Below are 24,818 nucleotides of genomic sequence, written 5' to 3' on the forward strand. Positions count from 1 at the left end.
AGCAGATGAACGTATAGAAGGAAACTGGAAATGGCGGCCGTATCATCTCGCTTCAAGCCGCCTGTTTCTCATTTCTTTCTCTCCTCTCTCTCGCCCTGATTACATTAGTTAGAAAGAACTAACACTAAACATATTTAGCCAATTAAACACGACGACTCCGAGGCATACAACGACCCTATAATACACCTGCTTCAGTTATCCTTTTCTTTTTTAAACCGCCTAGAACCAACGAGGGGAAATGAGAAAGAACATACTTGCTGATAACATTTTCCTTCGACCGTTGTAAAGTCACACGACTTACGTCATATATTCTTTCTCTTTTATTATTGGGCGTTAGAAAGAGAAGTATTATCTGGATGCTACAAATTAATATGAAAATTATCAATTGCTCGCCTGCGGCGTGTTAGACATACGTCTCTAAAGCGTTATGGCAATACTAAAAGCAGGTACTCAGCAAAATGAAATATATATATATATATATATATATATATATAACGTGGTAATATTTTCCTTTTGAAAATTAAGTGTAAATAATATGTAAAGTGGGTGTATAATAATAAAATAAACAATGTGTTGCTTTGTAATTAAAGTTTATTCTTAATTTATCTTTATAATAATTTTTATATCTATCTATCTATCTATCTAATTCTGACAGTTATTTTTTCCTATCGGATCTCTTTTGTTTAATTCTGTGCGACGCATGCGACATCTGTGGTAGAACTGTTTTATAATATGTAGGTACTTTTTGTAAGTACTTAATAAAATGTATAGGTAGGTACCTAGTTATTTTATTACATCTCCCCCCTTGGGGAAGAAAATTCATAGTAAAATTTTCACTCGTCCTCCGGATCATCTCCTTGAAGTGAAGGGACTGGTATAAGTTTAGTGATATGATAAAGGTTTGATTTTATTTTTTTGTGACCTGTATCAATTCTGTATATTGAGTTAGAAATTTTTTCAATAATTTTATAAGGTCCAATTTTTAGTTCATCCAATTTTTTTCTGTTTAGCTTGTTTCCATTTTCCACATACACCATGTCTCCTACGTTGAATTCGCAGCCTATTCTATTTTTGTCAAATAATGTTTTATTGTAATTATGTGATTTTATTGTATTTTCAAGCGCTATTTGCCTGTCTCTAATCCAGTCATTATTAGATTTTCCTTGTTTTAATTCGTTGGGTAAAATATTTACATCTGTACCATATAAAAGATAACTTGGGGAAAAGTCAGTGACTGAGTGATTAGTATTATTATATTTACAAACACATTCTTGAGCTATTGTGGTCCATGCTCTTCTTTTCCCTTTTTCATTTATTTTGCATCTGATTTTGTTCACCAATGTTTGATTCAGCCTTTCATTTAGGCCATTTGAGAATGGTGCATTTACTGCAGTGAAGATTATTGGGATCCGCTTGTCATTTAAGAATTCCTTGAATTCTTTCGAGTTTATTCCTGGGTATTGGTCGGTGAGAAGCATACCAATATCCTCGGTTTCTGTTATTTTCATGACTAGTTTTATAAAATCATTTGCATTCTGAGTTTTCGAGGTTAAAATAAATGCGTATCTTGTAAAGTGATCCACTAAGAGATGTAGATATTTTTTTGTTGATCTTGAACCTCCTAAACCTCCAATTGTGTCTAAAGATATTATTTCAAAAGGCTTTGTGGCCGGGCCTAGATGAGACATAAATCCAAATTTCTTTTGTCCTCTTGATTTATTTTTAATACAAATTTCACAATTTCTACAAATTGTTTTTATGTTTTTCGTCAAATTTTTGGCTGTGTAATGTGGACTAATAGTCTTTTGCATTTGTCCAATTCCAATATGGCATAGGTTTTCATGTATGTCTTTTATGATTTCGATGCTAAACGGTTCTGAAAGAATTATTTTTTCTTTTTTCTTGACCTTTTTAAAATAGACATTGTTTTTTTCAATCCATTTGTTTTTCTATCTCCTTTTTATCTTCTACAGTACATCTGTAAGGCCTCTTACTGCAATATCTGTCTACTAGTAAGTCTATCCTCGCTTCGTATCCACTAACAGTGCCGATATCATATTTGTCTTTTGCAAAAACGGATTTATATTTGCAAATCAGTTCATTTATTTTAGATTTTTGAAATTGATTTAAATGATTTATTTTTATTTCAAAATCTTCTTCTTTTACATGTTCATTATAATTTATTTTGCATTCCTCGCTGTTATTATTTTCTGTATTTTTAAATTCACTATTTTTAATTTTATATTTTGTAGAAATTTTTTCTACTTTCTTTTTATTTTCATTTTTCAAGCATTGTCTCTGTGTTATTTTTAAGTCTTCATTTTGGATTAGTTTAAATTTTTTTATCATATCTAATCCTATCAAAAAATCATATTTGAAATTTTCTTCATCAATAATATATACATCAACGTTTTTTTCCAATTCAAATATTTTTATTTTCAAAGTCGTCAAACCGTTTGTCTTTTTAACACCATTAATTGTTACTAAATCTGCTTCATTCATATTGTTTCCTTTTCCTTTTAGTTTTAAAAACTTAGAATTTATTAGAGAAACATTTGAACCTGAATCGTAAATTCCAAATATTTCAATTTGATCATTTAGTAATAGTTTGACATTTATTAATGGTGTTACTATTCGTTTTTTTGATCGGTTTCGTTTAACTTAGCTTCTATAACTGAATTGTTTACATGTCTGATAGTATTTTTATTATTAAACTTATCATCCTCCTTTGTTCTAAACCAGCACGTTACTTCAGGGTGATATCGAGTTCCCTTATTTAATTTTTCACAAATCTTACATGGACTTTTATCTTTAATTTTACCACTAGTTCTTAGATTTCCATATCTTCTTTGATCCGAAAACCTTTTTTTATTTACAATGTTTTCGTGTTTTTTTACTTCATTGAATAAATCGACTGTATCTTCTAATTTTTCTCTATCAATCTTATTAATTATAAATTCTGGTAAACCAGCCACAATAAGATCTACTAAGGTACCCATGTCGATCGTTCTTCTCATCTCCAACAAAAGTTTTTCCTTCCTTATGGCATAGTCTAACAAGGAACCGTCGTTATATTTAAAAGATAATGCAAACATTACATAGTTCCATCCCTTGTTTGTAAATGTTTTACAAAAGTTGTTTTTCCATACTATCCATTCTGAGTTCATGGAAAATTTTATCATCATCGAACTGTACCAATCTTCACAACTTTTATCCATAAACAATCTTAATATTTCAATTTTTTTCTCATCCGTTGTCACCTCAAAACGTGTACATTCTTTTTCAAAAATATCCATCCACTGGTTTGCATTAGGATTTTTGCTTGTAAATTTTTCAATGATGAACTTCTCTGAAATATCTTTTAAATTTTGATGTTTGCTTACCTGAGCATTTTGTATTAATTTTTCTAGTAAGTTTTGTAATGTTTGAGGAGCAGCATCCATTTTATTTTTATTTTGTTTCTTCATTTTTGATTAACAAAATTGTCGTTTTATAACGTGGTAATATTTTCCTTTTGAAAATTAAGTGTAAATAATATGTAAAGTGGGTGTATAATAATAAAATAAACAATGTGTTGCTTTGTAATTAAAGTTTATTCTTAATTTATCTTTATAATAATTTTTATATCTATCTATCTATCTATCTAATTCTGACAGTTATTTTTTCCTATCGGATCTCTTTTGTTTAATTCTGTGCGACGCATGCGACATCTGTGGTAGAACTGTTTTATAATATGTAGGTACTTTTTGTAAGTACTTAATAAAATGTATAGGTAGGTACCTAGTTATTTTATTACATATATATATATATATATATATATATATATATATATATATATATATAAAATAATTATTTTATAAGTTGGCTTTGCTTCTTTCAAGGAAAATTATTACGGAATAACGTAAAATAAAATTCGTTTTTCATTTATTGTGAATTCATATAACTATAACTTCTTCATCGCCTGAATGAATTGCCTTCATCGTTTGCAGCTATGTTGCTATCACCAAATGTGGGTATGTCACCGACATAACCACATTCCTTACAGTAACATTATAAAAATAAATATTTTTTTCTTCTTCTTTAACCCTTATCCGCACCCTAATGGTGCATAGGGCACTGGATCATATGAACGCAGTTTTATATTGATCAAAAACATATGTCGGAATGGTGACCAGCCCTCAGCCCAACGGAAGGTCTGCTGATGACAGTCAACAGTCCGCCTTCTCCTGAGGAATTTTACGTGGTTTCCTCCCAGCAATGAGCAAATGCTGAGAAGTTCCTGTTTGGCCCACACTAGATTATCCCTCCTGTTCCCAACACTGATTCAAATAAAAACATATTTAATTAGCTAGAAGAAACAAAAATCCACTAAATGATCTATAAACCTTGTATACCTAAACAAGGTAAATAATAAATGCAATTCCCGTCTAAAAAAAAGCCCTCAAAGAATGTTACACGTGTGTAAAGTGATCACTCAAACCAGCCTATGACGGTCGTCAGCCCCGTAAATGCCCAGACTTCCATATTTTTCTTCATCTTCGATGAGATGTCAAAAAGTAATTTGAAAATAACTCCTATAATTAAAGATAATCCAAATTTTGTGAACAAGTATTCGGACACACTCAAAGCGTTGACCATAATAGCTGTTTGCAATCACAGGGTAGATAGTACTAAATTTAATAAAGAAATAAAAATACAGAAATTATTTTCCCACGATCAGGTATACCAAATACTTGAAAGCGGTCAGGTTAGGAGTCGAAACAATCGGCGGGTACGTATGAGGAGATGCATGAACGTGGAAGAGGCGAAGAATGTTTGCTAAGAAGAGAGTGGTGTGGCGTTCTATTCTCAATGCCTACCCCTGCGAGGAAGCGGCGTGATGATTAGTTAGTTTATTATATTATATTATTAGGTATTTTGATATCCAATTCAGATTTTGAGACAGCCCTGAAAACGCCTTTGATATTGTGAATCTTGGTGCCCCTAAGTAGATAATACTATTGGATTTGTCAGGATTATAAGTAAGGAACAGCCCGGATATTGTTCCTTTGAGCGCTAATACCAATCTCATTTTGGAAATCCTAAGTCTTGTACCCAGGAGACCTGTTGGAGTGTTAAAACATTTCATATACTTAGCACAGACAAGGCACAAAGGATTCTTACTGACTAAACGCATAAGATGGGATTATCACTTCATATAAGCAAGTATTTTTTTATTATTTTTTGACATCTCATCAAAGATGAAGAAGAATATGGAAGTCTGGGAATTTACGGGGATGACGACCGTCATAGGCTGCTAGTGATCACTTTAAACACGTTCAACATTCACCAATTCTACCCATTATTGACAACCACACTACTCATATTCTTGGAAGTTCTATCATATATGAACCAATTTCGAAACATTGTTTTTGAATCACTTGAACTTCACTAGAGACATCTATTGGTGAGATGAAAAGAAGCTTTTTATTAAGCAGAAACTCTTATATTAGTATGTGAGATCCCAATCACATACATGAGAAACGCCAGAAAGTATTTGGACACACTCGAAATGTTGTAAATATTTTTTTTTAAAACAAAAGTATAGAGTAAGACCTATATAATACAAACGCCGAAAATTTACCCTGATGTAAAAAAAAATAGCTCTTAATACTACTCGGCTGTCGAAACTCAAAACACAGTAAAGGACATTATTTTTGGACTAAGTAGATTATACTTAGTCCAAAAAAAATAAAAATAAAACGCACTATATAAAAATGTCCCTTATTGTGTTTTAAGTTTGGACAGCCGTACTGCTACTGATGGCAGTAAATTTGCCATTTTGTTTTGTTTGTCTATTATATATATTTTTTTTCATGAAACTTTTTTATAATTTTCTGTGTAAATTAATTTAGTAAATAATGTTTATTTAAAACGCCCTCTTTTAAAAATGGGGAGAGGGGATAATATCGACTTACGCAAAAATATTTTGGGGTAATGATCAAAATAGTTCTCCGACCGCTACTCTAAAAAAAGAGGCATTGCGGGTTATTCCCTTTAAAAATATATATGTATATATATATATATATATATATATATATATATATATATATATATATATATATATATATATATATATATATATATATGCACACATTCGTCATTATAAGAGAGAAATAACTAATATTAACTGATGAAGATTTGAGAACTACTACAAGCTACATCGGGTATGTTTTAAGCACTCCTTGTTTCTTTGTGTAAAGCCGGAGTTGGCAATGTTTAATCATCATGGCCCCATTAATTATGCATATAGCGTATTATTCCATCTCGGTGTACCCAATTCGGGTGTATTAGATTTACACAGAGCAAAGAAAAATGTCTAGAGGCGATTTCTATTATTCCTACGTCATGAACATATGGAATAAAAATATATATATATTATTTTATTCATGTAGGGTTGCCAAAACGAACAATTAAAAAAAATCAAATATAAGCCCTTCTTTCTGACCCTGATTCTAGAATTACGGTCATAATTTCTAATATGATAAAGCTAAACGTATTAAAACTATGATTTTTTTTTGTTATCATTATTTTGTATTGTTGGGATATTGCATTATTTTATATCCAAAATAAACAAGGTTTGTTGGATTGAATTCTACATTTATTTGTGTATATGTTAATATGTGACGCGTTTCGTCTTTTTAGGACATAATCAAACACTCGTCTTCATAGGATATTATCAAACAAGAGTGTTTGATAATATCCTAAGAAGACGAAACGCGTCAAGTATTAATATATACATAAATAAATGTAGAATTCAATCCAACAAACTTCGTTTTATTTTCTACCAACTGTCTGCAGTTACAATAAATATCATTATTTTGTTTTAATAAATAAAAATAAGACTTGAAACTGCCAGAAACATCGTCTCACTCATCACCAAATAAAAAAAAATAAAGAAAAACTGGAATGAGCATGTAAACAAAATGTCAGAAGACTTCCACGTACCGCCCTTCACGGAAATCCTGAAGGACGTAAACCCATAGACAGACCTCCAAAAAGGTGGAGAGATAGCTGGCAGTCAACATTCCAAAAGCGACAGGCGGCGGCACAGACAGATCCTGAGGATCTATAAAAAGAAGAAAAAGAAGAAAAAGAAGAAGAAAAAACTTTTCCTTTCACATTTTGAATATTTAAGGTGCAAACGAATTTCAGTATAATTGGATACAGTATGTGATAAATAAATGCGAAGGGACAGCCCTGAACGCGACACCCTCCGTACAGCCCGAGGCAACGCGGAGGAAATTGGTTCTCTTCTGAAAAATAAGATGAATAAATGAAAAAACAAGCACACAGTACAGGAGGAGGGCTTTCTTGCGGTGGGGGTGGCTCACCCTCTTCCAGGCTGCTCGAAACGGGAATATTTCCTCTTCTTCTTCCCGGCTACATCCCAACATGTGTTTTTAGCTAGGATACAAAACACCGAACCCTCTTCTAGTGGCACGGAAGATCTGTTGGTCAATAGTCCGCTATCTCATAAGGAGTTTTACGTGGTTTCCACTCTGCAGTGAGGAAATGCTAAGTTCCTAATTGGCCCACGCTAGATTATTCCTATTGTTCCCAACACAAATTTAAATGAAAACATATTTATTTAGTTAGAAGAAACAAAAATCCACCTAATGATCTATAAACCTTGTACATAAATGCAATTCCCATATTAAAAAAAACATGTAGTCTTTGTAAACTGATGGCCCGTGAAGGCAAGTACGGCCACCATATGCCAACTTGAGTGCACCAATAGCTGCACTGGTTGGTAGCTGATGGCTCATGAAAGCATATCCAGCCGCCATATGGATAATATACCATAGAAACACAAATAGTTCACTGCTCGGTAGATGATGCTCCGTGAAATTATATACGGTAAGAGCACCAGCTATTATCCTGTGCATCGAAGGTGTCCACATACCTACCGTTTTTGCATTCACAAACCATCAGCTAGCATACACTACAGCTGCAGCTGCGAACGTGCAAATATGGTTTAGGCTAATTCTTACTAAAGAATCAGCACAGCTCAACCAACTTAACTTAATAATAATAAAACCCTTATCCGCACCCCAATGGTGCATAGGGCACTGCGTCATATAAACGCAGTGTTATCTTGATCGTTTACACATGAAGGAAAGGTGATCAGCCCTCCGCTTCAGGTACCAGTCCAGGGTAATATTGAATAAATATGACAGTGAAAAAATCACTTATGTTTATTTTACCCCCCTTGGGAATCGAACCCGGGACCTCCAGAACGGTAGCCGAGCGTGCTGACCATTACACTACGGAGGCGGACAAAACTTAACTTACTCCCTTGATTTATTGAGAACTCCTCGAATATATAGTCGGTCCACCGAGAGAAACTCACGTATTTCCGCCGAAGGCCGTTCCCCCGCCAAAGCCTTTCGTTCTACCCACCGCGACGCACCTAAAAGGCGACAGTAGCGGTCTCTAGGGGTCACTGCGAGTGTTTTTGCCTAGAATTATCACTCATGAATTACATGAAATTATAGTAACTTTAAACATAAAGAGTAAATCCACTCACAAGTAGGCATAGGCTATGAAACATATAAAGTTGAAGCCTGAGTAGGGACATGATAAACGGTGTTGCATAAGCCGTAGCTAGATTTCAGAGTCACTTGGACGTTAGGTAATTAAAAAAAAAATTCTAGGGTTCAGTCGGGATACAGCTTTCGTGCCGGAATATTCTACTCGGCAAAGTAATATTTAATTCATATTTTCTGTAGTATGTATTTTATGATTTTCATTCACTATTCACATTACATTACACATACATTTAATTATAACCTACAGTAGCTACCCGCGAAAGTGAAACTGTTTTTTTTAAAGGATAGCATACCGTGTTAAATTACATTATAATCAACATGAGTTCTTTTTAAGGTGGAAACTGACCAGAACATTTCGTCGTAACGTAACTTCGTAACATCGTTCGCGGCGAGCATCCGAAACTATGGATAGAGCGCTCGGCTCGCTGCACTGACTATACGAATGCTCACATCGTAACGTGTTACGTTACGACGAAATGGCTTCGGTCAGTCCGTACCATCAGGACCACATTTTAAATTACAGCAAACTTTTTAAACTCTTATTTATATAATAATTTATATCCAAAATGGCGTAACTAACACTTCCTATCATCCCTTGAAGCGCCCTTGAGGTAGTATTTTACGAAAATGGCGATATTTAGATTAATTAAATTTATTATTATTTTCCCAATGTGGGATCCTTTGCTGCTACGACATCAGTTTGATAGTTGGTTCTGTGTAGATCTTTGAAGACCTCTAATACTTGGCGCTGCGGACTTGTCAATCTGCTCCTCTGGTCATCTCGATGATCCTTCCTCGTGGTCACTGGTTACGGGGAACAGCAGCGTCCTGGAATGACACCAGATTGCCGACGGCTAGTGAGGTGACCACTTCTGTGTTACCACTGTCTCTGTTACCACTTCTGTCGTTGAGCCGGGGCCTAATAACTCGACACTGGCTAGAACACTCAAGATGGGTGAAAAGCCATTAAAAAGAAGAAGAAGAGTTAGGGCCCTCCCTGGTGCAAATACCTTTGCACCAGAAGCATCATTCGGGATAGGGGGCATCTCGTCCATGAGATGTAGCCTTCTGGTTTATTTGATAAGAACATCAACAGCAGTAGCAGTCTCTGCACCACATGTCCTGACCCCATGTGTTTTCCACAAGCAGTATCTCCTTACATTATTTTTTGTGAACACTTAATAATCAAAATCTGGATGAGAATGGCTTTTATAAAGCAAGAGTTTACACGTATGCCTCTTATTTATCTTTTCGTACAATTATAATTATAATCAAAACACTTTTAATCTCACTCTGAACAAGAGAAGGGTTTCTCACTAGTGTGAGTTGAAATTATTTAATCATTTTCTGCGAGAGGGTGTTTTTTTACCAGTATGAGTCAATATATGTGTCTTTAAAGTCCTTTTCGCTGAACATTTATAATCACATTCTGAACAAGAGAATGGTTTTTCGCCAGTGTGAATTACCATGTGTCTCTTTAGTCCCCCTTTCACTGAGCATTTGTAATCACATTCTGAACAAGAAAAGGGTTTCTCGCCAGTGTGAGTCGCCATATGAATCTTTAAATGACCTTTCTGTGAACATATATAATCACACCGTGAACAAGAGAAGGGTTTCTCACCAGTATGAGTTAACATGTGTCTCTTTAATGTCCCTCTTATTGAACATTTATAATCACATTCTGAACAAACGTAGGGTTTCTCACCAGTGTGAGTTAACATGTGTTTCTTTAAAATATCTCTCTGGGAACAAACGTAATCACACTTTGAACAAGAGAATCGTTTTTCGCCAGTGTGTATTAACATGTGTGCGTTTAATGTGCCTTTCGATAAACATTTATATTCGCATTGTGAACAAGGATAGGGTTTATCACCGGTGTGAGTTGTTATGTGATACTTTAAATACCCTTTTGTTGAACATCTATAATCACATTCTGGACAGGAGAATGGTTTTTCACCTGTATGAGTCAACATGTGACTCTTTAAATACCATTTTCGTAAACATTTATAATCGCACTCTGGGCAAGAGAATCGTTTTTCACCAGTGTGAACTAACATGTGTGAATCTAAACTCTTTTTTAGGTAACACTTATAATCACACTCTGAGCAAAAAAATCGTTTGTTCTTTTCCTTTTTTGAGTGCAATGACTTCGTTTCCCCGACACTGTGTGAAGGGGAAATACTAGTGTTTTCCGAACTTCTATGTTTTTTAGCACTACTAAGCGAATCTGTAAACAAAAAAAAATATTGTAAGAAAAAACAACCCATATCTTTTCTTTTACTTAATTAAAAAACATTTATACTCAATCTGAACAGGAGAAGGGGTTCTCACCAAAGTGAGTTGAAACGGGATTATTTTAATATTTTTTGTGAGATTTTTTTTTAACCAGCATGAGTCCAATATGTATGGTACGATAAAACATATATTAAGTGGGAATTTGTATAGGTAGATCACAAGAAAAGTTCAATTTCCGAAAGTAGCTCACATCCTTATTGAGTTTGGAGACCACTGACTAGATAATAAAGTGTTACGTACCATAGTCGACATCAAGTGTGCTCGAAGATTGTACGCATTCCTGTTTGATGTCAGATTGATCGATCTCTATCTCGATAAAGTTCGAGGTATCGCTAGATTTAAGTGCATCAACTCCGGTCCCCGGTTCAGGCGTCTCCTCGCTCATGTATTCTTCAGCATGGTGAATGTCGTCATCACTTTCTGGTTCCCCTTTGATCATAGTATCATCTGGTTTGATAGTTTTGGAGTACAAGTCGCCATTACACTGTCGTAAATTAGAGGAATCCTCAAGAAGCGCCTGTTCTGCAGCAGAATGTTGGACAGTATCTTCTTCTACATCTCTCGGTTCATCCTTGATACGGTGTAATGTGGGCTCCATCTGTAAATTATATTCGTCCATATATATTAGTCATTTATTCGATCAAGTTAAGGCAGCAGCAGGCACCTCGGCGGTTGGTGAACTACGTGCAGCGCGTCAAGGGATAGCTGGAGAAGAAGCATTGCTTCCACAAGGGTCACAACCCTCAGTAATGAGGAATAAGACGAAGAATATATTTTACGAGTTTTGGCAAGAAAAAGTTCTATAAATCCTATAAATAAACTGAATTTTCATAATCAGTCTAAATAAACAGTCGTACTTCACACTAAAATACTAAAAACAATGATTGATTTGGCATTAAATATTTTAGAATTACAATACACATTCATATACCATATATTAAAAGAAAACATTAAAAAAATTTATTAAGTTTATTTATTTACACTACGAGTGACAGATTGTAGATAAATAATTATAAAACCATTAATATACATGTGTTTTATTTTTATATTTAAATCGATTCCAACACATTCTATTACCAAAACGATTTCAATATAAAGGTGTAGTACCCGAATCATATATCCGTTTACTTATTATATACATACTTATAATATGCATTTGGAAATGAAGAGACATCTATGGTTTCAATTTTGACAGTACGACTGGTGTAGTTAATTCTTCTCACGAATGTGGAATCATTCAGAATCATTGGAAACATTTTTTATCGAGACAACAAAAAAAGAAATATTGGATGAAATAAATAAAGGTTTTACTAACTTTCACTAAATTTCAAACTATAATAATAATTAAATGCGAAAACGACGCGCACAGTTAGTGAGAGCAGTACATAAACTATAATACTAATCATAGACAATATCGCATCAAGGTACCAAAGAGAAAATGATGAGTACCTACTTTTCCGATTCGGCCGAATCATATGGGTACTGAAAAAAAAGCAGAAACCGTTGGTTGCATTCGTAAGCATATGATAACCAATCGTTATTCACAGAGCGTCGTTAGATAGTTCAGATAGTTGCCCAATCGTTATTCACAGAGCGTTGGTCAACACCAACACCACTAAATGTTTCTGTTCGTGCACACAAGCCGTGTACCTAAATTCACGTAGCATCAACTAAACCATTGCATATATAGGTGAATACAAAATACCATATACACGTTTACAGCAGGACCCTTATAATCCAAACGCCGAAACTTTACCATCTGTTCTGTTCAGTGGAGCGTTCAGATTACAGTACAGAGTGGTGTGGCGGTCGATTCTCTCTGCCTACCCCTGCCGGGAAGTGGCGTGATGGTTAGATGGTTAGTTAGTTAGGAAACTGTAAGGTTTTTTTTTTTATCAAATAAAACAAATAAGTTTTGTGAATTTTAAATATTTATATATAGATATATATTTTACATATCTAACAATCTAACATAATCTTGTTGGTCAGCCAACAAGAACAATAAAATCGTTTTTAACCAGCGCGAACTGACGTGTCGCTTACTCCTTTCAACAAAGTTATACTGTGCAACAGATCTTTTAGGTAAAACCTGAATATTTATTCTCCATTTAAAAAATACTTAAAATACTAAATACATTTTCTGGGCATTCCGAAAACATGCATAATTGAAAATTTACTATTTTCGACATATGACGTTATTGAAAGGAGTGAGCGATGTGAACCTTTAAATTCCCTTTAACTGATCGTTTAAAATTACATTCTGAACAAGAAACGGGTTTTACACCTGTGTGAATGGACTTGTGAGACTTAAAATAAGCTTTCAGTGAACATTTATAATCACACTCCAAACAAGAGAAAGGTTTCTCATCAGTGTGAGTTGACATGTGCTTCATTAAATTACTTTTCTGCGAACATTTATAATTACAGTCTACACAAGAGAAGGGTTTCTCACCAGTGTGAATGATCATGTGTTTATTCAATGTCCCTATCGCTGAGCATTTATAATAACATTCTGAACAAGAAAAGGGTTTAACACCGTTATGAATCGGCATGTGAATCTTTAAATAATCTTTCTGTGAACATTTATACACACTCTGAACAAGAGAAGGGTTTCTCACCAGTGTGAGTTGACCATGTTTTTCTTCAATGTTCTTTTCGCAAAACATTTATTATCACATTATTAACAAGAGAAGGGTTTCTCACCACAGTGAGTCAATACAAGATACTTTAAATTTCCTTTTGCTGAACATTTATAATCACACTCTGGACAAGAAAATGGCTTTTCATCAGTTAACATGTGACTCTTTAATTGCCTTTCCGTGAACATTTATAACACACTCTGAACAAGAGAGTGGTTTTACAACAGTAACAACAGCCAAGATGTACCATTTAAAATACTTTTTCTGGAATCATTTATACTCGCATTCATAACGAGAGAATGGTTTTTCACTCGTATGGGTTTAAACCGGCTTTCCAGATACAATCATTATCACACTCTGATAAAGAAAATCGTTTATTCGTTTGTTTATCTGATTGCAATAATTTCATTTCCCAGAGACTGTCTAAAGGGGAATTATTAGTATTTTCCAAACCTGTACGTTTTATTGGACTATTATCTAAATGAAAACAAAAATATTAAGGTTTGTAAGAAAATCAACTCCTACCTACGATCTGAACTACAGAACTGATGACGGTTAACCAATAATATGTTCTGATCGCAAAGATAAATTATCAATATTTCATATGTTATTTTTGGAATTAGTGTCATTATTTAAACGTTCGTGGAGGAGTAAAATCTTCTTTATGTCGATAAAACAAAGTTTATTATTTAACAATATTTCTCTGCACAATAAAGTGTTACTTACTATAGTCGACATCATTTCTGCTCTAGGATTGCATACATTTTTGTTTGATATTAGGGTGATCGATATCTATCTTGGTGAAGGTGTCACTAGATATAAGAAGATCAGCTCTGGTCCCCAGTACAGGCGGTACTCGCTCATGTATTCTCCAGTATGGTGAATTTCGGCATCACTTTCTGGTTCTTCCTTGATATTATCTTCTGATTTAATAGTTATGGTGTACAATTCGCACAAAACACGGTCGTAAATTAAATCGAACCTCAAGTAGTGCCTCTTCCCGAACCGAATGTTGGAGAATATCTCTTTTCACAACTCTCGGTTCAGCCCTGACATGACGTAAAGCGGGATCCATCTTTGAATAAATATACAAGTCTAGTTTTAAGTCTCAAGAAAGTGGAACCATTAACACTTTTTATAACAAAACAAGAATTTCATGGAATTTAATATAAAATAGAACCAGCAAAAACGACAGAAGAGTAACATAAACAATAATACTATTCATAGACAATATCATACCATAAACTACAAACAGTAAATGATTAAGTACCTACCCAGATTTCTTGTTGGTCCACACCCTACAATGAGAAAATAAGCAGAAATAAAGGTGCATACAAGGTGATAGTTCCCATTTGGTTACCGCTCGCTCCGTAAATGATTACGGAGCGTGCGTACAAATTTCCTTATTGGTTACCATACATGCATTCACGGAGTATCAACTTATTCCTAATGCATACATACATTATACCCACATTACTACCATTCATCTATTCACAGTGAATCAGCCTCAACTCAAATCATATATGCGTGAAAAGTATGTACCAATATGGCTACCATTATGCGGTGACATGCATCAACTGGGCATCAGACTCTACACTTCTTCAACACAGTGTTTGCACAGAAGATGCCCATATGGCTACTCTACATGCTTTCACGAAGCTTCATCATCCATGCTGTGCATTTATATGCACTTTATAGTGCCCATATGGCTACCGTACGTGCAAAAATCATTAGTCAGAAACCACACCAGATATATGTACAAACAAAATTCCCATACGGTTATTGTTTGATTGAATAATAATAATAATGGCACTCATCTTGGATGATTTATAAGCGCCATTTTAATTAGATTTATATAGCGCAAGAAAATTTAAAAATATATTTATTAATGAAAAACGTCGTCAATCGGCTGAGTCTGAAGGCAGGAAAGTGGAGCCGCCGTATTGTTGCGCTTTCTTCTCGGTCTTCTTAGGCTGGAGCATGGCCAAGATGTTCGACAGGACGCCTCACAGTGTAATACAATATAGCAAGCTATCATGTTTTCACGGATCTTTTTACGCAGGAATGTGTGCATAAAAGTTTTCCGAATGACTACCGTACGTGTACTCAAGGATCATCAGCTTGCAATAAGTGCAGATATCGCTCACTCCTTTCAAGAACGTCATAAATAAAAAAAAAACTTGATTTTGCAGGAGAACGTTTTTAATGTTTAAAAATATAATACAATATATTAAAAATAGTGAACATTTACTTTGCAACAGATCTTTTTAGGTAAACCCTGAAGGTTTTTTCTCCATTTGAAAAATATTTAGTATATTTAAAAAAATAATTAAACAATACCTTTTCTTCAAAATGCAAAAACAGCACTTTCTGCCCTGTAGCGGATAAATATTAAGTTAAAAATATGCCTCTTTTGCTGGGATATAGTACATTTTCTGGGCATTCCGAAAACATGCACAATTGAAAATTGACGAATTTTCATTTATGACGTTCTTGAAAGGAGTGAGCGATATGTGTGCACACAAGGTGCCCGTATGACTACCGTACTTGCTTTCGTGAAACATCAGTCTCTACACTGTGCAACGGTGCGCGCATACAAGATGCCCATACCGTACATACATTCAAGGGATATCAACGTTTATTTAGTGCAATTATGTGTGCACACATATGAAGTTATATCACTCAAATGGCTTCCATACATGTGTTCATAAAGCAAAAGCCTCCACTTTGTGCAGCTATGTTTGAAATGTCATAAATATGAAATTTCCGTAATTGCTTAATTAGCTTATGGCTATATTTTGCAACGAATTTCCTCAAAGTGGCTCTAACGACGCAATGTCGCAAAATATTTCGACAATTTCTGAAAACAAGGAAACACGCTATGCTTTTGGGAGAATACTATTCGTCATCACTGTTTACACAACAGTCTAACTACGAGTATATACAGATTTTTCAGTTTAAATTGGACGTTTTTCAAACCAAATCGGCCAACTTACAAATAGGACATTTTTACAAACATATTGAACATTTCGCTCACTCCTTTCAACAACGTCATATATCAACGGCACAATTTTCAGTTGTACATGTTTTCGGAATGCCCAGGAAATGTATTATATCCCAACAAAAGCGGCATGTTTTTAACTAAATATTTACCCGCTACTGGGCAGAAAGTGTAGTTTTTGCATTTTGAAGAAAATGTATTGTTTAATTATTTTTTTAAATATACTAAATATTTTTCAAATTAAGAAAATACATTCAGGTTTTACCTAAATAGATCTGTTGCACAGTAAAAAGTTCAATGAGTGGCTTGATATTTATTTTTAATACATTGTATTATATTTTTAAACTTTAAAAACGATCTCCTGAAAAATCAAGTTTTTTGATATTTGACATTATTGAAAGGAGTGAGCGATTTTTCAAAACAAAACTAGGCGAATATTGTCTCCAAAGACATATTGGCGTGGCGTTCTATGCTCTAAGCGGTGTGACGGTTAGTTAGTCAGTTGGTTGATCAAAATAGCCAAATAGCCTATTTTCTATTACCTACCGTGGTAGTCGGATATCCGGCCGTGATGGCGCTCTGCAACATGGGGGAGGGAGGGGGGGGGGGCTGTGTCACGGTGACAGCCCATAGACAATGACATGTCCAACTAGACTAGCTATTTCGGGCTAGATGTCGCTTTCGGAGGCGATACCGTTTAATCGGCACGTTTGCCTAATTGGGCAACACTGTAAAGGATATGATAAATTGTTTTTCTTGCAAACACAATTTAAAACAACAAAAAAATGACTAATTATCATTGTAATCGATTACAGAAGATAACGCTTAGGGGGGTACTCCCAAACATACAATTTACTGAGCGATCGGCTGCGCAAGGGGTCAGACGAGTCGCCGCGCACTTTTTTATGATATAAGTATATGTTTTAATTTAAATTATTAGATTACATGTTCGAAACTTTTTTTTTTTTTAAAAACGCATCTATTATCTCTGCCTTCACGTAGCGACGTGATGGTTAGTTAGTTAGTTCTTCTTCATCTTCAAACCCTTATCCGCACCCCAATGGTGCATAGGGCACTGCATCATATAAACGCAGTGTTATCTTGATCGTTAACACATGAAGGAAATGTGATCAGGCCTCCACTTCAGGTACCAGTGCAGGTTAATATCGAATAATATTACAGTGAAAAAAATCACTTATATTTATTCGAATCCCCGGGAATCGAAACCTGTGACCTCCAGCACGGTAGCCGAGCGTGCTAACCATTCACTACGGAGGCGGAGTTAGTTAGTCAAAGTAATTATATATTTTTGACCAGTGAATACTAGGACGCATGTGTGACACGCTATTGGGAAATCTCTTTGTCTGCAAAGTGTCCTTCAATCTTTGTTCAAAAAATGTAAAATCAACATTTTGCATTTAAACGGAGTCATTTTTTTGTAATTAGGTACAATGCCGTCGGATTTCTATGATATTTGGGTTAGCGGTCGCCACGCGGAGGTGTCGGATTCGACGATTAGTTAGGCCAGATTTACATTGAGCCAGCAGCTGACTTGAAAAATGCAAGGCAAGTCAGTGCTGACTCGGTACTTTTTTTTTTTTTTTTTTAAGAAAAATATTTAATGTAATGACCCACCAAGCCACCTTGTTTGTCTTGTCGGTGGAGTTCTTTTTAAATATATTTTTTATCGTTTTTAACGATTTTCTTGACCTTTGCTTACATGAAGGCTAGGTGATCACCTCTGCTCTTCAGGGACCAGCCCAGGGTATTATCAAATAAATGTCAGGGTGTAAAATCATATTTTCACCCCTCCCTGAGAATCGAATCCGGGACCTCCAACACGGTAGCTAAACACGCTTTCCACGGAGGCAGATAATTAAAACTTGGGGGATATTTAAAATATTTATTGGTCATATTTATAGCTAAGTATGGAAATGAACAAAACAGTGTGAGGTTCGTCGATTATTGCGGAAATTTCATGTCAAGGATTTTGTGCATGAAGCGTTTTATGGTCTTCACGGTAGATGATCAGCTTCAGTTGCGTCATGTCCATACCTTACACATCAAAGGTCCATGCATTCCCGGTTCTGATAGACACCAAACTATTGCTAGCTCAAAACTATAATTCAAGGCAAGGGGAAGAGAGATAGGGAGTAGAAAGAAGACGGATGTAAAGCATTGGTGGCCAACCTTTTCAGCAGCTGGGCCAAATTTTAGAAATGAGATTTCCTATGGGGCTGTAAAACAAAAATACTTTTATTATTCAAAGCAAACGATAAATATGTATATCTGTTGTTTTTTTAAGAAGATATAACGAAAATATTTATATTTTATTGTATTTCAAACATATTTATTCGATCAGAGCTGGGCAATATTAAAAATAATGATAAAAAATAAACAAAATAAAATAAATTTTAGTGATAAGTCCAATTTTGTTTGTCAGAATTGTTTCGTTGATAACGATTCATCTTGTTGCAAACAGTTTTCCAAATGCTTCAAATAAAACAATTTTGGCACGGGTCGTGTGTGTTTATTAACACGGTTATGGTATATAGAAGAAATTGTCACGATAGTGAGATACTTCCATATATGGGATATGATACGAACTACGCACGATGGAATGTTCTTTTGGTGGTTTTATGTACACTTGAAGAAAAAAATGTGTGATATGCTCCGCGGGTCGCGGGTTGGCCACCCTTGATGTAAAGTTTAGGAGGCAAACATTTATTCAATGTCAAAAGGAATAAGAACCAGTATAGGACGATTAAAATAAAAATATAACTTAGCTTAAGGATCGTTTCATCTCTACGTCGCGAATAAACGAAACCGTGAATACGGAAAGACGCCATCAATTGAAAATGAAATCTTTTCTCCTATTGACGTCATTTTTGCTAAGCCAGACAACAAGATGGCGGATGTTGACTCGGCTGCGCCAACGGATAGTCAGCCAAAGGATTTGTGCAAAAAGTCGGGTTTTTCGTTCCCACAAAACAATAAAGCACACGCCATTACAATGGCTATAGAAATCCTCTCACGGCGAACAATACGACCGAATTTCGCAAAACATAGGCGGAGAGAACGCTTATGCGGCGGTGTGGGGTTTATTTGACCCCATCTTATTTCATTTCTCCTCAAGACTAAAACACGTTTAGATCAATCAGAACCTAGAATCTGGCGGTGTCAAAAGTCTGCGTGATCGGAGGGCATGTATGACAAGATGTATGGATGTGAAGGAGGCGAGGAGTGTATGTCAGGACAGAAGAGTGTAGCGTTCTAACGGCGTGAGGGTAGTAAATAGTAGTAGTAGTATCTCATTTCTTTTAGTTTTTTTAAACCTTTATCCGCACCCCAATGGTGCATAGAGCACTGTATATAAATGCAGTGTTTTTTTGATCCTCAACACATGAAGGGAAGGTGATCAGCCCTGCGCTTCAGGTCTAGGGTAATATTGAATAAATATTAGAGTGAGAAAATCACTTTTTTTTATTTAACCCCCCTCCCCTGGGAATCGAACCCGGGGCCTTCAGAACAGTGGCCAAGCGTGCTGACCATTACACTACGGAGGCGGACATTTCTTTTAGTTACAAAGTCTAATATCAAGTGCATTTCTTCTCTTCTTCTTCCTGGCTTCATCCCAACTTATCGTCTTTGTAGACTGCTGGGATCAGCTCTCCTCGTCCTCAGGCTGTAAGTCCATCTATCATGGACGACGTCACCTAGGCCATGTCTTCATATCATGTTTTCTTGCTGTAGCATCCATTAATTATTTAGTCTTCCTCGAATTCCGTTATTCCTTTCTTCCTGCGAATGGCCTTTGACCAGGCCTGCTGGTTTTCTTTGCTATTGGCAAGAAGAACAGCATTGTCAGCATACAAAAGGCAACAGACAGTCAAATTATTCATTATAGCTCCAATATTTAAATCTTTCAGTTCTTTTCAGTTAAAGTATTGTTTTACATACATAATTTTGAGTGTGTCCAAATACTTGTTCAAAAATCTGGATTATTTCTTATTTCGCCACATTCTACATCAGTGCCTCGTCGTTATAAAATTAGTAACAATAAATCATTTTTGTGAATATAAACCTAGTACTAAAATCTGTAATCTTAGTTATTTGTAAATAATTTTTGTGAATATAAACCTTTTGTTCGCCTCCGTAGTGTAATGGTCAGCACGCTTGGCTACCGTTCTGGAGGTCCCGGGTTCGATTCCCAGGGGGGGTAAAATAAATATAAGTATTATGAAGTACAATATTACCCTGGACTGGTATTTATTCAATATTACCCTGGAGGGCTGATCACCTTTCCTTCATGTGTAAACGATTGAGATAATACTGCGTTTATATGACGCAGTGCCCTATGCACCATTGGGGTGCGAATAAGGGTTTTATATTATATTATTTATGTACAAACCTTGTAGTAAAATCTGTAATCTTTGTTATTTGTAAGCATAATCTTTGTGAATATAAAACCGTGAATCATTCAAGTTAGTCTATTTATTAAATTTTCACCCATTAGTAAAATGAAACTTCTGAGGAGCAATAAATGGAGACGTGGATGCACGTAATTGGTGCAAAACACACATTTCCCCACATCTGGTAATCACGTCCTCCATAACATGAGTTATTTTTCATATTATTTTTTAACTTCGCAACATAAATAAAGAAATAATAATAGAATGAAAAGGATATTTTTTGGCGTTTCTCATGTATGTGATTATAATCCAGGATTCAGACCTCACATACAAATGACTTTTAGCTCAATGAAAAATTTATTCATCTCACCAATAAATAAAGCTTCATCTCTAGTAAAATTTTAGTGATTCAAGTACAATGTTTCGAAATTAAATCATGTATAAGTATACAGAAGTTCCAAGAATTTGAGTAGTGTGGTTGTCAATCATGGGTTGAATGTTACACGTGTGTAAAGTGACCACTTAAACCAGCCGTCATAGGCCGTCGTAAGCCCTGTAAATGCCCAGACTTCCGTATTATTATTTTACTCTTATATTACATACATTACAACCCCACGCGCCATTTTACGGTTAAACATGTAACAGCTATGTATTTGTTTCTATGTGCATTTTCAATGCATATTAACTATTCATTCACTAATTATGTACATATAATATAGAAAATCGTTTACCGCATTCAAGAAAATATTAAATTGTACAATAAATTGTACTTTTCAGCAAGTGTTTCTCACGAATTTTCCCTGATTTCCAAGGTAATTTTTTTCTAGGTGAATTAACATCCATTATCATCGTCTAGTCGAGATATCGAATCACTTTTACGCTCACCTTTTAACATCTCAACATAGACGAAGAAGGATATTGAAGTCTGTGTATTTTTTTTCTTCATTTCTTTAGTTAGCTTATATTACAACTAATTTAAAGTATTTTATTTATTGTTTGGGCATTAACTTTGTGGTAAGACATGTTACAATGATTAAAGAAAACACTTGTTTTTTACCACTTAGGTTTTATTATAGACTACATGTTACTACAGTTATTATACAGACCTGAATGATGGAAGTTTAACTTCTGAAACATGTAGTCTATAATAAAACTCAAGTGGTAAAAAAACAAGTGTTTTCTTTCATCATTGTAATTTAAAGTACAGTATTATTTACACTTAATTTACATCACATACTTATTTATATCTTCTTACAGTAAACAAAACATTTATTTTTAAAATCTTTCAGGCTCTTTTCATTCTTCATACATTCAGGCATCTCATCATACATTTTCAAACCCTTATACATTAAACAATTTTGCTACTCGGTTTTTTTAAACAATTGTGTTATTTTATCCTTATTTCTAGTGATTTGTTCATGAAAATTTTGGTAAAATCTATTTTATCTTTTAAATATTTAGGTAATTTATCGTTAATTTTTTTATGTATGCAGATCAGCATATTAAATTCCAGTCTCTTTTAATTAGATAACCGGTTAAGTTCTTCTCTCATTTTTTCTATTTTAATATATATATATTTTTCTTAAGTACTATAAGGCGAGTCTAAATGATAATTATTTACAGCATTTTGAGTATGCCTAAATACTTGCTTACAAAATCTGTATTATCTCCAATTACAGGAGTTATTTTCATTTTATTTTTTGACATCTCATCAAAGGGTTTTCAGGGAAGCTAAGTGATCACTTTACACACGTGCAACATTCACCATTCTATCCATGATTGAAACCAACACTACTCAATTTTTTCAACTACTACATATCACTAATCTCATGACAGTTTACAAGAGCCATCTATTGTTGGATTGAGAAAGCTTTTATAAGGCAAATACCCTTTTATTTAGATGTACGCAATATCCGATTATTTTACATACTGGGTGACATTATTTTCACATGTTCTTACATCTCAACATAGATGTAGAAGAATTTAGAAGATTGAGCATTTATAGGGCTTATGACCTGTCATAAGCTGGGCAAGTGATCACTTTACACATTCCACCCACGATTGACAACCACACTACTCATATTTTTGAAACTCCTAGATATTTCATTAATTTCATGACACAGTGCATGTGAGTTCTGAAAATCCATCTATATTGGATAATGAAAACCATATGTAGGAGTTCTAAAAATTGGAGTAGTGTGGTCATGTTGTCAATCATGGGTAGAATGGTGAATTTAGTAATGTGATCACTTGACCAGCCCATGACAGCCCTGTAAATAGCCAGACTTCCATATTCACTTTCAACTTTGCTGATTTGTGGAAAAAAAAAGTTTTTAATAAACAGTGGCTAAACCCAGATTTGTCAACAAGTATTGGGATACATAAAATGTTGATACAGTAAAACCTCAATATAACAGACCTCTATTCTACAAAATTCAGATATGACGCATTTTCCTAATTTTAGAGAGTTGATTGAAAAAATTATCTTAGTTCAAAAATGCAAACAAAACTTGATACCTTTTTCAAAGCGGGATTACCGAAAACAAGCGCGTCGATATCGAACAGCAACGTCACTTCACGACGAGTGTCCCAAGACAATAAATATAAATTTGTTTGTGTTTTGTATTGTTTATTTGTATCTCTTACGGAGGTTAGAGGTCAAAATAAAATATGGAATAAAGGCAAATAAAGAATACGAAAATGATCAACAGTTAATTCTATAAAAATTGTAAAAAAGTTTACATTCTTAATTTTGTCTCTCTTTTTTGTGTGTATATTAGGTTAAAATGGATTAAAACAATAAAAAATATATGTAAACAGAACACCACCGACAAGACACACAAGATGGCGCGGTGGGTCTTTGCAATTTAAAAAAATATATATATTTATAATTGTTCTTTAAATGAATTGTTCTTTAACGAAAAACATGGCACGATCAGGTATGCCAAATACTTGAAAGCGGTCAGGTTAGGAGATGCATGAACGTGGAAGAGGCGAAGAATGTTTGCAAAGACAGAATGGTGTGGCGTTCTATCGGGGGAAAACGGGGTGATGGTTAGTAAGTTAGTTAGTTAGATAGTCTTTTAATAAATGGATACAATTTGTGTAAATAAAAAATTCTGAATACAGTGTTCATATTTTCAATAAATGTTTTTTTTTTATTTTTAACCTATTTTTATACAACGGACTTTTTTCTTCCCCACTATTAGTCCGTTATATCGAGGTTTTACTGCATTGTTTGAATTAACTGAGCATTTTATGACGGCTTTATTTACTGGTAGCCTTATTCACTGATTGACCCTTGAACCATTCATTTAGCAACACCTCAGTAATTAGCTACCAGCTAACTCTTGTTTACAAAAATATATATGGCAGTGAATCATAGCTACCGCAACGGACCGTATCTTTTCCTGTTCATGATTTCCTGGTATTTTTTTTAAAGATGTTACAAATCTATTTATCCTGGCACCTGTCGCGTTGTACCGAAAGAAATTATGCAACAGTCCTTTGTAATCCTCAAGGGACCTCACCATTGCTGATATTCTCATTTTCCTACTCCATTTCCTTTCCAACAAATTAGTTAGACTTTCATTCTTCAGCGATTTCTGCATTGTTCAAATGCAGCATGTAGCCGATGACCTTCTAGAAACACCTAAATCCTTGGAATCCTAACTGTCCACAATCACATCATCCATCATTGGTTTTCATTATCTCGCCCCTCAACTCCTTTCCTGATCAAATTCTCATTGCCTTTGTTTTTTTTTATTAACATAAATTGTATACATTTATTTAAATAACAATTTTAAACCACCAAGCCACCTCAGCTGTCCAAACTTAAAACACAGTAAGGGAAATTTTTTGTAGTACGTTTTTTTCCATT

At 34.5% G+C, this 24,818-nt stretch overlaps 1 long non-coding RNA gene across 4 annotated transcripts; it reads right to left on the reverse strand.

The window, feature by feature from the left end:
- Positions 1–8,698: 8,698 nt before the first annotated feature.
- Positions 8,699–14,685, reverse strand: LOC148311489 (uncharacterized). Of its 4 annotated transcripts, none has more exons than XR_015837241.1 (3): positions 14,252–14,685; positions 11,127–11,484; positions 8,699–10,818 (listed from the first exon to the last, which is right to left on the reverse strand). It is a non-coding gene; the product is annotated as an uncharacterized LOC148311489 (long non-coding RNA). The 4 variants fall into 4 exon arrangements; XR_015837239.1 differs by lacking the exon at positions 14,252–14,685 and adding an exon at positions 12,030–12,286; XR_015837238.1 differs by lacking the exon at positions 14,252–14,685 and adding an exon at positions 12,202–12,283.
- Between the last annotated feature and the right edge of the window lie 10,133 nt (positions 14,686–24,818).

The sequence above is a fragment of the Brachycentrus maculatus genome, unplaced genomic scaffold (genome assembly GCF_059751285.1).
Source record: "Brachycentrus maculatus isolate JH-2025_06_01 unplaced genomic scaffold, ASM5975128v1 h1tg000063l, whole genome shotgun sequence".
Classification (NCBI taxonomy): Eukaryota; Metazoa; Arthropoda; class Insecta; order Trichoptera; family Brachycentridae; genus Brachycentrus; species Brachycentrus maculatus.